Source organism: Chiloscyllium punctatum, chromosome 30 (assembly GCF_047496795.1).
Source record: "Chiloscyllium punctatum isolate Juve2018m chromosome 30, sChiPun1.3, whole genome shotgun sequence".
Taxonomy (NCBI): Eukaryota; Metazoa; Chordata; class Chondrichthyes; order Orectolobiformes; family Hemiscylliidae; genus Chiloscyllium; species Chiloscyllium punctatum.
In genome coordinates this window covers 60,540,463-60,553,452 of record NC_092768.1, presented here as the reverse complement: position 1 = coordinate 60,553,452, position 12,990 = coordinate 60,540,463, and the positions used below count along the sequence as shown (strand labels likewise).

Here is a 12,990-nt window from a genome sequence, read left to right as displayed (position 1 = left end):
AGAGAGAGAGAGTGTGAGAGTGAGAGAGAGAGAGAGAGACAGGGGAGGAGATAATGAGAGGGGCAAGAGTTAGGGGCGAGAGAGGGAGGGTGAGACAGGGGGAAAGAGAGGGGGAGAGAGTGTGGGCAGAGAGAGACAGTGGGGGGAGAGAAAGTTCGGGGAGAGAAAGAGGGGAAGAAGAGAGAGGGGAGAGAGCGCAGAGAGAGAGGAAGAGAGAGCGAAAGAGAGAGAGAGCGAGAGAGAGAGAGTGGGAGAGAGAGGAGGGGAGAGGAGGGAAGAGAGAGGCGCGAAGAGAGAGGAGGGGGAGAGAGGAGGGGGAGAGAGGAGGGGTAGCGAGAGGAGGAAAGAGAGAGGAGGGGAGAGAGGAGGGTCAGAGAGGAAGAAGAGAGAGAGGGAGGGGGAGAGGAAGGCGCGAGACAGGTGAGAGGGGGAGGGGGTAGAGAGAAGAGGGGAGAGAGCGTGGGAGAGAGAGGGTGGGAGAGAGAGGGGAGGCTGAGCGGGTGGAGGGGGAGTGAGAGTAAGAGGGGAGGGAGAGTGAGAGGGGAGGAGAGTGAGAGGGAGGGGAGGGCAAGAGAGGGGAAGGAGAGTGAGGGGGAGGGAGAGAGAGATGGGAGGGCCAGAGAGGGGAGGGAGAGAGAGAGGGGGCAGGGAGGGAGAGGGGAGAGCCAGCGAGGGGTGGGCGAGTGAGAGGGGAGGGCAAAAGAGGGGAGGGAGAGAGAGTGGGGATGGCGAGAGAGAGGGGAGGGCGAGAGAGAGAGGAGGGCGAGAGAGAGGGGAGGGCGAGAGAGGGGGGGGAGCGAGAGAGGGGGGAGCGAGAGAGGGGAGAGAGCGGGAGGGGGGAGAGAGATGGGTGAGACAGAGGGGGTGAGGGAGTGGGGTGAGAGAGAGGGGGTGTGTGAGAGAGAGTGGATGTGAGAGTGAGATGGGATTGAGAGAGAGGGGGTGTGAGAGACAGAGGGAGATGGAGAGGGAGAGAGAGGGGGCAGAGAGGGGGAGAGAGAGGGGGTTGGGGGTAAGAAGGGGTTGAGAGAGAAGGGGTCATTGAGAGAGAAAGTGGAGGGTAGGAGAGAGAGTAGCGTGAGTAGGAGAGGTGTGTGAGGAGAGAGTGGGTGAGAGAGAAGGGTGAGCGAGAGGGGGAGGGGTTAGAGAGAGAGAGCGAGGGGTAAGAGAGAGCGGGTGTGAGAGAGGGAAGGGGGTGAGGTGGTGAGGGGGGTTAGAGGGGGTGAGTGAGAGAGGGGTGAGAGAGAGGGGAGGGCGAGAGAGGGGAGAAGCGGGAGGGGGGAGAGATGGGTGAGACAGAGGGGGTGAGGGAGTGGGGGCGAGAGAGAGGGGTGTGTGAGAGAGAGTGGGTGTGAGAGAGTGAGATGGGATGGAGAGAGAGGGGTGTGAGAGACAGAGGGAGATGGAGAGGGAGAGAGGGGGGGCAGAGAGGGGGAGAGAGAGGGGGTGGGTGTAAGAAGGGGTTGAGAGAGAAGGGGTCATTGAGAGAGAAAGTGGAGGGTAGGAGAGAGAGTGGCGTGAGTAGGAGAGGGTGTGAGAGAGAGTGGGTGAGAGAAAGGGGTGAGCGAGATGGGGAGGGGTTAGAGAGAGAGCGAAGGGTAAGACAGAACGGGTGTGAGAGAGGGAGGGGGGTGAGGTGGTGAGGGGGGTGCGAGGGGGTGAGAGAGAGAGAGGGGTGAGAGACAATGAGTGATTGAGAGAGAGGAAAGTGGGGAGGGAGTAAGAGAGAGAGTGGAGTGAGAAGGAGAGGGTGTGATTGAGAGAGGGTGTGAGAGAGAGGGGGTGAAAGAGAGGGGTGGGGGCGAGGGGTTAGAGAGAGCGTTGGTAAGAGCGAAAGTGTGTGAGAGGGCATGAGAGAGAGGGCTGAGAGAGGTTGGTGATATAGAGAGAGGGTTTGAGAAAGAGAGAGGGCGTGAGCGATTGAGGGCATGAGAGAGTGAGGGGATGAGAGAGTGAGGGGATGAGAGAGTGAGGGGGTTTGAGAGAGGGGGTGGTGAGAGAGAGAGGGAGTGAGAGAGAGGGAGTGTGGCAGAGAGGGGTGAGAGAGTGAGGGGTGAGAGAGGGGGTTGAGAGAGAGAAGGGGGTGAGAGACAGGGTTGAGAGAGAGGGAGGTGGGAGAGAGAGAGGGGTGAGAGAGAGGGGTGAGAGAGTGAGAGGATGGAAGAGAGGGGGTGGGAGAGAGAGGGGGTGAGAGAGAAAGAGGAGGTGAGAGAGAGGGAGAGAGATGGTGGGAGAGAGGGAGGGGTGAGAGAGCGAGGGTGTGTGAGAATGTGTGCGAGAGAGGGGGATGCGAAAGAGATTGGGGTGGGAGAGGGAGGGGTGACGGAGAGAGAGGGGAGTGAGAGAGAGATGTATATGTGAGAGAGAGAGTGGTTGAGAGAGAGTGGGGTGAGAGACTGAGGGGGTAGAAGAGTGAGGGATGAGAGATTGAGGTGTGTTGAGAGAGGGGGTGGTGAGAGGGGGCGGTGAGAGAGAGATGGAGTGAGAGAGAGGGGTGAGAGAGAGGGGATGACAGATAAAGAGAGGTCCTGAGAGAGACAGGGGTGAGAGAGAGAGGGGGTTGAGAGTGAGAGGGGTGGGGGTGAGAGAGAGGGGTGGGGGTGAGAGAGAGAGGGGTGAGAGAGTGAGGGGGTCGAAGAGAGGGGGTGTGGGAGAGAGGGGAGAGCGAGTGAGGGGAGAGCGAGTGAGAGGGGAGTGTGAGAGAGGGAAGAGCGAGAGAGGGGAGAGAGCAGGGGGAAAAGAGAGGGGTGAGACAGAGGGGTGAGGAGTGGGGGTGAGAGAGAGGGGGTGGTGAGAGAGAGGGGGAGTGAGAGAGAGGGGGAGTGAGAGAGAGGGGGAGTGAGAGAGAGGGGGAGTGAGAGAGAGGGGGAGTGAGAGAGAGGGGGAGTGAGAGAGAGGGGGAGTGAGAGAGAGAGAGCGAGAGAGAGGGGTTTACAGAGAAAGAGAGGTGTGTGTGAGAGAGAAGGGTGAGAGTGAGAGTGTGAGAGAGTGTGGTGAGAGAGGGGTTGAGAGAGAAAGAGAGGGGTGAGAGAGAGAGAGGGGAAGAGACAGAGGATGTGAAGGAGAAGGGTGAGGGGGACGGGTTAGAGAGAGAGTGCGGGGTAAGAGAGAAAGGGAGAGGGGTGAGGGGGTGAGAGAGGGAGGAGGGTTGAGAGGGGGTGACAGAGAGAGGGGTTGCGAGAGGGCGTGGTGAGAGACACGGGTGAGAGAGAGGTGTGCGAGAGAGGGGGTGAGAGAGAGAGGGGGGTTGAGAGTGAGAGGGATGGGGGTGAGAAGGAGAGGGCTTGGGGGTGAGAGAGAGGGGGATGAGAGAGTGAGAGGGTGGAAGAGAGGGGTGCGGGAGAGAGAGGGTGTGAGAGACAGAGCTGGGTGAGAGGGCGGTGAGAGGGAGAGGTGGGAGTGAGTGACAGAGAAGGGGTGGGAGAGAGAGGGGTGAGAGTGAGCGGGGGTGAGAGAGAGGGAGTGAGAAGGAGAGAAAGGGGATGAGAAAGAGGCAGAGTGATGATGGGAGAGAGGGAGGGGGTGAGAGTGCGAGGGTCTGTGAGAGTGTGTGAGAGAGGGGGGGTTGTGAAAGAGATTGGGGTGGGTGAGAGAGGGGTGACAGAGAGACGGGGTGAGAGTAGTGAATGTGAGAGAGACGAGGGGTTGAGAGAGAGGGGGTGAGAGTCTGAGGGGGTGAGAGAGTGAGGGGGGTTGAGAGAGGGGGTGGTGAGAGAGATGTGGAGTGAGAGAGAGGGGGGTGAGAGAGAGGGGGGTAAGAGAGCGAGGGGTTGAGAGAGAGGGGGTTGAGAGAGAAAGAGAGGGGTGAGAGAGAGAGGGGAAGAGAGATAAAGGGAGGGGTGAGAGAGAGAGAGGGGAAGAGGAGAAATAGAGGGGTGAGAGAGAGAGGAAGAGAGAGAGGGGTCGTGAGGGGGTGACAGAGTGAGGGGATGAGAGAGTGAGGGGGTGTTGAGCGAGGGGTTGGTGAGGGGGGACTAGAGAGAGAGGGGGTGAGAGAGAGAGAGGGGTGAGAGATCGGGTTTGAGATAGAGAGGGGTTGAGAGAGAGAAGGGGGTGAGAGAATGAAGGGGGGTGAGAGAAAGGGGTTGTGAGGGGGGAGAGAGAGTTAGTAGGGTGTGAGAGAGAGGGTGTAATAGAAAGGTGGAGAGAGAGCGGAATGAGAGAGGGGGTGAGAGAGGGGGGCTGAGAGAGACAGGGGTGCAAGAGAGGGTGGGTGAGAGTGGGAGGGGATGAGAGAGCGATGGGCTGTGAGAGAGAGGGGGTGAGATAGGGAGAGTGTGAGAGAGGAGGGATGAGAGTGGGGACAATGAGGGACGGGATGAGAGAGGGAGGGTGAGAGAGAGGGGGTGAGAGAGCGGAGTGAGTGTGGGGGAGAGGGGTGAGAGAGGGGGAGAGGGAGAGAGAGGAGGGAGAGAGGGAGGGTGTGAGAGTGGGAGGGTGTGAGAGAGGGACGGGGTGAGAGAGGGGTGTGTGTGAGAGAGAGAGGTGAGAGAGAGGATGAGAGAGAGAAGTGAGAGAGGGGGAGAGAGAGGGGGAGAGAAGATAAGAGAGTTAGAGTGGTGAGAGAAAGATATGGGTGACAGAGAGAGGGGTTGAGAGAGAGAGGGGGTGTGAGAGAGGGGTGAGTTGGGTGAGGGGGTGTGTGGGGATGGGGGTGGGAGAGGGGGTGGGGAGGGGGGTGAGGGAGGTGGGGGGGAGATAGAGGGGGTGTGGGGGTTAGGAGAGAGAGAGGTGTGTGAGAGAGAGCTGGGTGAGAGGGGATGTGGGGGCTGAGAGAGAGAAAGGTGGGTGAGAGAGACAGAGTGAAGGTGAGAGAGAGGTTGGTGAGAGATGGGGAATGAGAGAGAGTGGAGGGTGAGAGAGAGGGGGGGTTGAGAGAGAGAGCGACGGGAGTGAGAGAGAGAGGGTGGGAGAGAAGGGAAGAGAGAGAGAGAGGGTGAGAGTGAGAGGGGTGAGAGAGCAGTTGAGAGAGGGGGGTTGAGGGGGGGAGAGAGAGAGGTTGAGATAGAGAGGGGGTGAGAGAGGTGTTGAGAGAGAGAGGTTGAGAGAGACACTGGGGAAAGAGGGGGTGAGAGAGAGAGAGGGTTAGAGAGAGACGGGAGAGAGAGGGGTTGAGAAAGATGGGATGCAAGAGAAAGGAGGTGAGGGGGAGGACTGAGAGAGAGAGATGGAGAGAGAGAGTGACAGAGAGAGATAGAGCAAGAGTGAGAGTGACAGACAGAGAGAGCATGAGCGACAGAGAGAGAGAGCACGAGCGAGAGAGAGCGAACGAGAGAGACCGTGAGATAAGAGAGCGGGAGGCAAGAGAGAGGGAGAGAGGCAGGGAGAGAGAGAGAGCGTGAGAAGAGGGTGAGAGATTGAGAGAGAGAGACCGCAAGAGGAAGAGAGCGAGCGGAAGAGTGAGACAGAGAGAGAGAATGTGAGAGAGAGAGAGGGGGTGAGAGAGGGGTGCGAGACAGAGGGCGAGAGAGGACGGGAGAGAGGACGAGAGAGAGGGGGCGAGGGAGGGGGAGGGAGGGGGAGAGGGAGAGGGGGTGGGATTGGGGGCAGAGAGAGGGCACAGAGAGGGGGTAGACAGATGGCGGAGAGAGGGGGAGAGATGGAGGAGAGGGGGAGAGAGGGGGTGAGAGAGCGGGGGAGAGGGGGGGATAGAGGGGGCAAAGAGGGAGATGAGGGGGGTGAGAGAGAGAGGGTGAGAGAGAGGAGTTGAGAGAGAGGGGGTAAGAGAAAGGGGTGAGGGAGAGAGGGTGAGAAAGGGAGAGAGGTCTGAGAAAAGGAGAGAGGGGGAAGAGAGAGAGAGAGAAGAGAAGGTCAGAGAAAGAGTGAATGTGAGGGGGTGAGAGAGAGGAGGTGGGAGAGAGAGGGGGTGAGAGAGAGGGATTGAGAGAAAGGAGGAGAGATAGAGAAAGGGTGAGAGAGAAAGGGGGACAGCGAGATAAAGAGGGATGAGAGAGATGGGACGCGAGGGAGAGAGAGTTAAAGAGGTGAGAGGGAGGGTGAGATAGACAGTGAATGATGGGTTGAGAGAGAGAGAGACAGAGAGAGAGCGAGTGAACAGATGAGACAGTTAGAGGGGTGTGAGGGAGATGGGATGAGAGAGTGGGCGCTAGAGAGAGACAGAGCGAGAGCAAGGAGGAGGGAGGAAGAAAGGGGTCAAAAGAGATAGAGAAATGGGGTGAACGAGAGAAAGAGGGTGCGAGAGAGGGGGTATACAGAGAGAAAGAGAGCGGGAGTGTGAGACAGAGCGCGAGAGGGAAGGGGAATGAGAGAGAGAAAAAGGGAACGAGAGACAGGAAGGGATGAGAGAGAGGGCGGGGGAAAGAGAGGGTGTAAAGGGGAGAGAGGGTGAGGGATGACAGAGGGAGGGGTGAGAGTGAGAGAGCAGGGTGGAGAGAGAGGGGGTGAGAGAGAGTGAGGGAGAGAGAGAGAGATAACAAGGTGAGAGAGAAAGGGGGTGTGAAAGAGAGAGGCAGTGAGAGAGAAGGGGGTGAGAGAGATAGGGGGTGCAAGAGAGCAGGAGGGGCTGTGAGAGAGGGGTGAGAAAGGGAGAGTGTGAGATAGGAGGGATGAGAGTGGGAGGAGGAAAGAGAGACGGGATGAGAGAGGGAGGGTGAGAGAGAGGGGTGTGAAAGAGAGAGGGGTGAGAGAGAAGGGTGAGAGAGGGAGTCTTTAGAAAGGGTCACAGCATTTGGGTTTTAATTCCACCCTAAGAGAGTCCTACCTCTCAGATCCTGGGGATTGACAAACTTTAACCCCAGGCTTCAAACCTGTTTTAAAAATGACAGGGCCACAATCTGACAGGAGCGAGTTACCCAGAGGCCCCTAAAACCCAGGGTCCCCCCCAGAGGAGATTAAACCTCGGGGTAAATAAACACACAACTCACGTGGGCCCCCACGGGGTGCAGCCTGTTGACCAGGCCTCAGGCCTCAGGCCCGTGCTCCCCCTCTGGAGGTTGTTCTTTCCTGGCTTCGAACATTTTGGATCTTTCCAAACAAATGTTCTTCAGGATAAAAGAGGGAAAAGATTAGTTGAAAGGGAGAGCAAGAGCATTTTGGAGGCAAGTTACACAGCAAGATCCCAAGTTTAAAAGCACCTCTGCCCAGCTCCAATGTATTAATATATGTAACACAGTCAGCAGTTAGGAGGGAACATGGTGTGGGAGCAGATCTTCACAGGGATTGGAGGGGGATAGTGAGGGAAAGGCATCAGATTCTTACACTCTGCAGTGACCTGGGATCAAATGCCTTTTACTGAAAACAGTTCCCAACTTGTATGTGCCTGTAGCTCCCTCCAGTCTGAAACCCTCATTACCCTATATCCTGTCTCCTCTCTCTGAGCCAATGGTGTATTCATTCTGTTACTGACCCTTCAGTCCCACTGAGATCATTTTTTCTCACCTTCTCTCATCCACGTGAAGGAATTGGACCCTGACAATTCCATTTACACTGTCTCCCATCAATCTTCATAGGATCCATATCACAGAGGTTAGACAGTGTTCCCAGCAAACACTCCCAGGGCAGAGGGAGCACAGGGTTCCAGACAACGTAAAGCTCCCATTAAACTGTCTCCATTTAAATCCCCAGGGCAGGTAGAGAATGGGGTCAGATACAGAGTAAATCTCCCTCTACACTGCAGCTTTTCAAATTCCCAGGCCATTTTGAGCTTGGCGTTAGGTACTGATTAAATCTCCCACTTCCCCCATCCTGTTCACATCAAACTCAATCAGGATAGCTCCATCACTGGGTTAGATATAGAGGATGTGTATGTTTGGATTTCAGCCCCAATCCAGTTGGTGATAATCACGGTCTTGTTAAGTGTGTTTGGGAATGAGGAGGGAGCTGCGAGCAGGGTGATGGTGGGATAGTGGGGAGCATAGCTGCCTTCCAAGCAGTTGACCCGGGTCCGATTCCCAGCCATCGCAGTGTTGTGGTTTGTAAACAGCCTTTTAAAGGTAATGCACTGGGATAAATCGAGGAAATAAATCTTTCATTCTGTGGTAAAACGGATCCGTCAGATTGCTCCTTGCTTTTCCTGGCGATGGTTCCTGTGAATTGAAGTGTGGAACCGGGCAGCATTGCTCTGCATCTCGGAAGCTTTCCCCTCTGCTGCTTCCCATTTCTTATTGAAATATTGGTTGCTGCACAAGGATGGGTTTGTTTTGTTCGAAAAGTGAGAGACTGCTCCCGTCAGGAACCTGAAATAATTACAGAAGCCGCTGGAAAAACTGAACAGTTCCAACAGCTTCTGTAGTGGTGGGGAGGGAGGATTAATGTGTCAAATCTCCACAAGGATAAAATAAACTCCAGCCTCAAAACAATCAGAAATCCTGACTCTGCAAACATTCTTGTAAATCTTTTCTGAATCTTTACAAGTTTCACACCATTCTCCCGATAGCAGAAAGACCAGAATTGTGTGGTTTATGGAATGTTACGATATCCGAACAGTTGCTGTTTATAGTTAAATAATGTTCATTTAATTCAGGTTTCCAATCGAGTTCGGTTTGTCCAATCTTTCTTCCTTATGTTTGTGTTACGGCAGAGGAGTTTGGTCTGGTTCATAACATCCTCAATGTCATCAATTCATGTCCCTCCAGCCCTGAGCAATGATGTTTACAGATTAATCGAGGATACACAGACACATTAATCGGTATTATCTTGGACAGAAGTCATTTGGGAATGATATTCCTCAGACCATCAACTCTCAGCTCGGTCAAGGATAAAGGCCAGGAATCCGTCCCAATTGGGAAACAGCCCATTTCCCGGGAGACTGAGAGGTCACTAACAGAGTGGGAGCTGGAGAGTCAGGAACAGAACAACAGGGACAGTCCGCTCTGTTCACTGACCCTTCACCCCTCAGTGAATCCAGTGCCAGGAATGACTGCTATTAGTCAGACTGACAGAATGTGATCAGATACACACACTGTCCTTCCACATCATCAATATCGCCCAGCTCCCACCCTGTCTCAGCTCATCTGCCCCTCTGCCATCTTCAATATTTTAATCGGGGCAGCATTAAGTGCCGTGCTTTGAGCTGAGCTGTCTTATCTTCTGTACTGTCTCTCTAAATGGCTCCAATTCCCCCCGATCCCTCTCCGGTTTAAGATGCTCCTTGACATCCGCCCCAATGAATGAGGTAGACCGTCACCTGACCCCCCCAGTGAAGAGCAGACTGACCCCACTCTGTCAATGTAACACACCCGGTGAAGAGCAGACTGACCCCATTCTGTCAATGTAACACACCCCGGGAAGTGCAGACTAACCCCACTCTGTCAATGTAACACACCAAGGGAAGAGCAGAATGACCCCACTCTGTCAATGTAACGCACCCAGGGAAGTGCACACTGACCCCACTCTGTCAATGTAACACACCCAGGGAAGAGCAGACTGACCTCACTCCTTCAATGTAACACACCCAGGGAAGTGCAGACTGACCCCACTCTGTCAATGTAATACACCCTGGGAAGAGCAGACTGAACCAAATCTGTCAATGTAACACACCCTGGGAAGAGCAGACTGACCCCCACTCTGTCAATGTAACACACCCAGGGAAGAGCAGACTGACCCCACTCTGTCAATGTAACACACCTAGGGAAGAGCAGACTGACCCCACTCGGTCAATGTAATACACCCTGGGAAGAGCAGACTGAACCAAATCTGTCAATGTAACACTCCCTGGGAAGAGCAGACTGACCCCCACTCTGTCAATGTAACACACCCAGGCAAGTGCAGACTGACCTCACTCTGTCAATGTAACACACCAAGGGAAGAGCAGACTTTCCTCAACCTGTCACTGTCACACACCCAGGGAAAAGCAGACTGACCCCCACTCTGTCAATGTAACACACCCAGGGAAGAGCAGATGACCCAACTCTGTCAATGTAATCCACCCAGGGAAGAGCAGACTGACCCCATTCTGTCAATGTAACCCACCCAGGGAAGAGCAGACTGACCCCAATCTGCCAATGTAACACACCCTGGGAGAGCAGACTGACCCCACTCTGTGAATGTAACACACCCAGGGAAGAGCAGACTGACCCCACTCTGTCAATGTAACACACCCAGGGAAGAACAGACTGACCCCACTCTGTCAATGTAACACACCCAGGGAAGAGCAGACTGACCCCACTCGGTCAATGTAATACACCCTGGGAAGAGCAGACTGAACCAAATCTGTCAATGTAACACTCCCTGGGAAGAGCAGACTGACCCCCACTCTGTCAATGTAACACACCCAGGCAAGTGCAGACTGACCTCACTCTGTCAATGTAACACACCAAGGGAAGAGCAGACTTTCCTCAACCTGTCACTGTCACACACCCAGGGAAGAGCAGACTGACCCCACTCTGTCAATGTAACCCACCCAGGGAAGAGCAGACTGACCCCAATCTGCCAATGTAACACACCCTGGGAGAGCAGACTGACCCCACTCTGTGAATGTAACACACCCAGGGAAGAGCAGACTGACCCCACTCTGTCAATGTAACACACCCAGGGAAGAACAGACTGACCCCACTCTGTCAATGTAACACACCCAGGGAAGAGCAGACTGACCCCACTCTGTCAACGTAACACACCCAGGGAAGAGCAGACTGACCCCACTCTGTCAATGTAACCCACCCAGGGAAGAGCAGACTGACCCCAATCTGCCAATGTAACACACCCTGGGAGAGCAGACTGACCCCACTCTGTGAATGTAACACACCCAGGGAAGAGCAGACTGACCCCACTCCTTCAATGTAACACACCCACGGAAGAGTAGACTGACCCAACTCTGTCAGTGTAACACACCCAGTGAAGAGCAGACTGACCCCATACTGTCAATGTAACACACCCAGGGAAGAGCAGACTGACCCCACTCTGTCAACGTAACACACCCAGGGAAGAGCAGACTGACCCCACTCTGTCAATGTAACCCACCCAGGGAAGAGCAGACTGACCCCAATCTGCCAATGTAACACACCCTGGGAGAGCAGACTGACCCCACTCTGTGAATGTAACACACCCAGGGAAGAGCAGACTGACCCCACTCCTTCAATGTAACACACCCAGGGAAGTGCAGACTGACCCCACTCTGTCAATGTAATACACCCTGGGAAGAGCAGACTGAACCAAATCTGTCAATGTAACACACCCTGGGAAGAGCAGACTGACCCCCACTCTGTCAATGTAACACACCCAGGGAAGAGCAGACTGACCCCACTCTGTCAATGTAACACACCTAGGGAAGAACAGACTGACCCCACTCTGTCAATGTAACCCACCCAGTGAAGAGCAGACTGACCTCCCTCTGTCAATGTAACACACCCAGGGAAGTGCACACTGACCCCACTCTGTTAATGTAACACATCCAGGGAATAGCAGACTGACCCCACTCGGTCAATGTAACCCACCCAGGGAACAACAGACTGACCCCACTCTGTCAATGTAACACACCCAGGGAAGAACAGACTGACCCCACTCTGTCAATGTAACACACCCAGGGAAGAGCAGACTGACCCCACTCTGTCAATGTAACACACCCACGGAAGAGTAGACTGACCCAACTCTGTCAATGTAACCCACCCAGGGAAGAGCAGACTGACCCCACTCTGTCAATGTAACACACCCAGGGAAGATCAGACTGACCCCACTCTGTCAATGTAACACACCCACGCAAGAGCAGACCTACCCCATACTGTCAATGTGACACACCCAGGGAAGAGCAGACTGACCTCACTCTGTCCATGTAACACACCCAGGGAAGAGCAGACTGACCCCACTCTGTCAATGTAACCCACCCAGAGAAGAGCAGACTGACCTCACTCTGCAAAATTACTCACACAGTCAACTGCAGACTTACCCGTCTCTGTCAATGTAACCCACCCAGGGAAGAGCAGACTGACCCCACTCTGTCAATGTCACATGCGCTGGGAAGAGCAGACTGACCCCACTCTGTTATTGTAACACACCCAGGGAAGTGCTCACTGACCACACTCTGTCAATCTAACACACCCAGGTAATAGCAGACTGACCCGATTCTGTCAATGTAACCCACCCAGGGAAGAGCAGACTGACCCCACTCTGTCAATGTAACACACCCAGGGAAGAGCAGACTGACCCCACTCTGTCAATGTAACTCACCCACAGAAGAGCAGACTGACCCCACTCTGTCAATGTATCACACACAGGGAAGAGCAGACTGACCCCTCTCTGTAAATGTACCATCGCAGCGAAGAGCAGACTGTCCCCACTCTCTCAATGTAACCCACCCAGGGAAGAATAGACTGACACCACTCTGTCAATGTAACACACCCACGGAAGAGTAGACTGACCCAACTCTGTCAATGTAACACACCCAGGGAAGAGCAGGCTGACCCCATACTGTCAATGTAACCCACCCAGGGAAGATCAGACTGACACCAACCTGTCAATGTAACACACCCAGGAAAGAGCAGACTGACCCCACTCTGTAAATGTAACACACCCAGGGAAGATCAGACTGACACCAACCTGTCAATGTAACACACCCAGGGAAGAGCAGACTGACCCGACTCAGTCAATATAACACGCCCAGGGAAGAGCAGACTGACCTCACTCTGTCAATGTAACCCACCCAGAGAAGAGCAGACTGACCTCACTCTGCAAAATTACTCACACAGTCAACTGCAGACTTACCCCTCTCTGTCAATGTAACCCACCCAGGGAAGAGCAGACTGACTCCACTCTGTCAATGTGACACGCGCTGGGAAGAGCACACTGACCCCACTCTGTTATTGTAACACACCCAGGGAAGTGCACACTGACCACACTCTGTCAATGTAACACACCCAGGGAATAGCAGACTGACCCCATTCTGCCAATGTAACCCACCCAGGGAAGAGCAGACTGACCCCACTCTGTCAATGTAACACACCCAGGGAAGAAGAGACTGACCCCACTCTGTCAATCTAACACACCCAGGGAAGAGCAGACTGACACCACTCTGTCAATGTAACCCACCCAGGGAAGAGC

The 12,990-nt window shown here is 54.6% G+C and overlaps 2 long non-coding RNA genes across 2 annotated transcripts in view; one reads left to right on the top strand and one right to left on the bottom strand.

The window, feature by feature from the left end:
• Nucleotides 1–12,990, top strand: part of LOC140455038 (uncharacterized) — a 321,983-nt gene that overhangs the window by 14,858 nt on the left and 294,135 nt on the right. The window lies entirely within an intron of this gene.
• The window catches only part of LOC140455037 (uncharacterized), a 742,733-nt gene that overhangs the window by 695,853 nt on the left and 33,890 nt on the right, over nucleotides 1–12,990 (bottom strand). Inside the window, exon 5 of the long non-coding RNA XR_011952761.1 lies at nucleotides 6,885–7,001. This is a non-coding gene — a long non-coding RNA (uncharacterized lncRNA). The remainder of the gene's footprint in view (nucleotides 1–6,884; nucleotides 7,002–12,990) is intronic.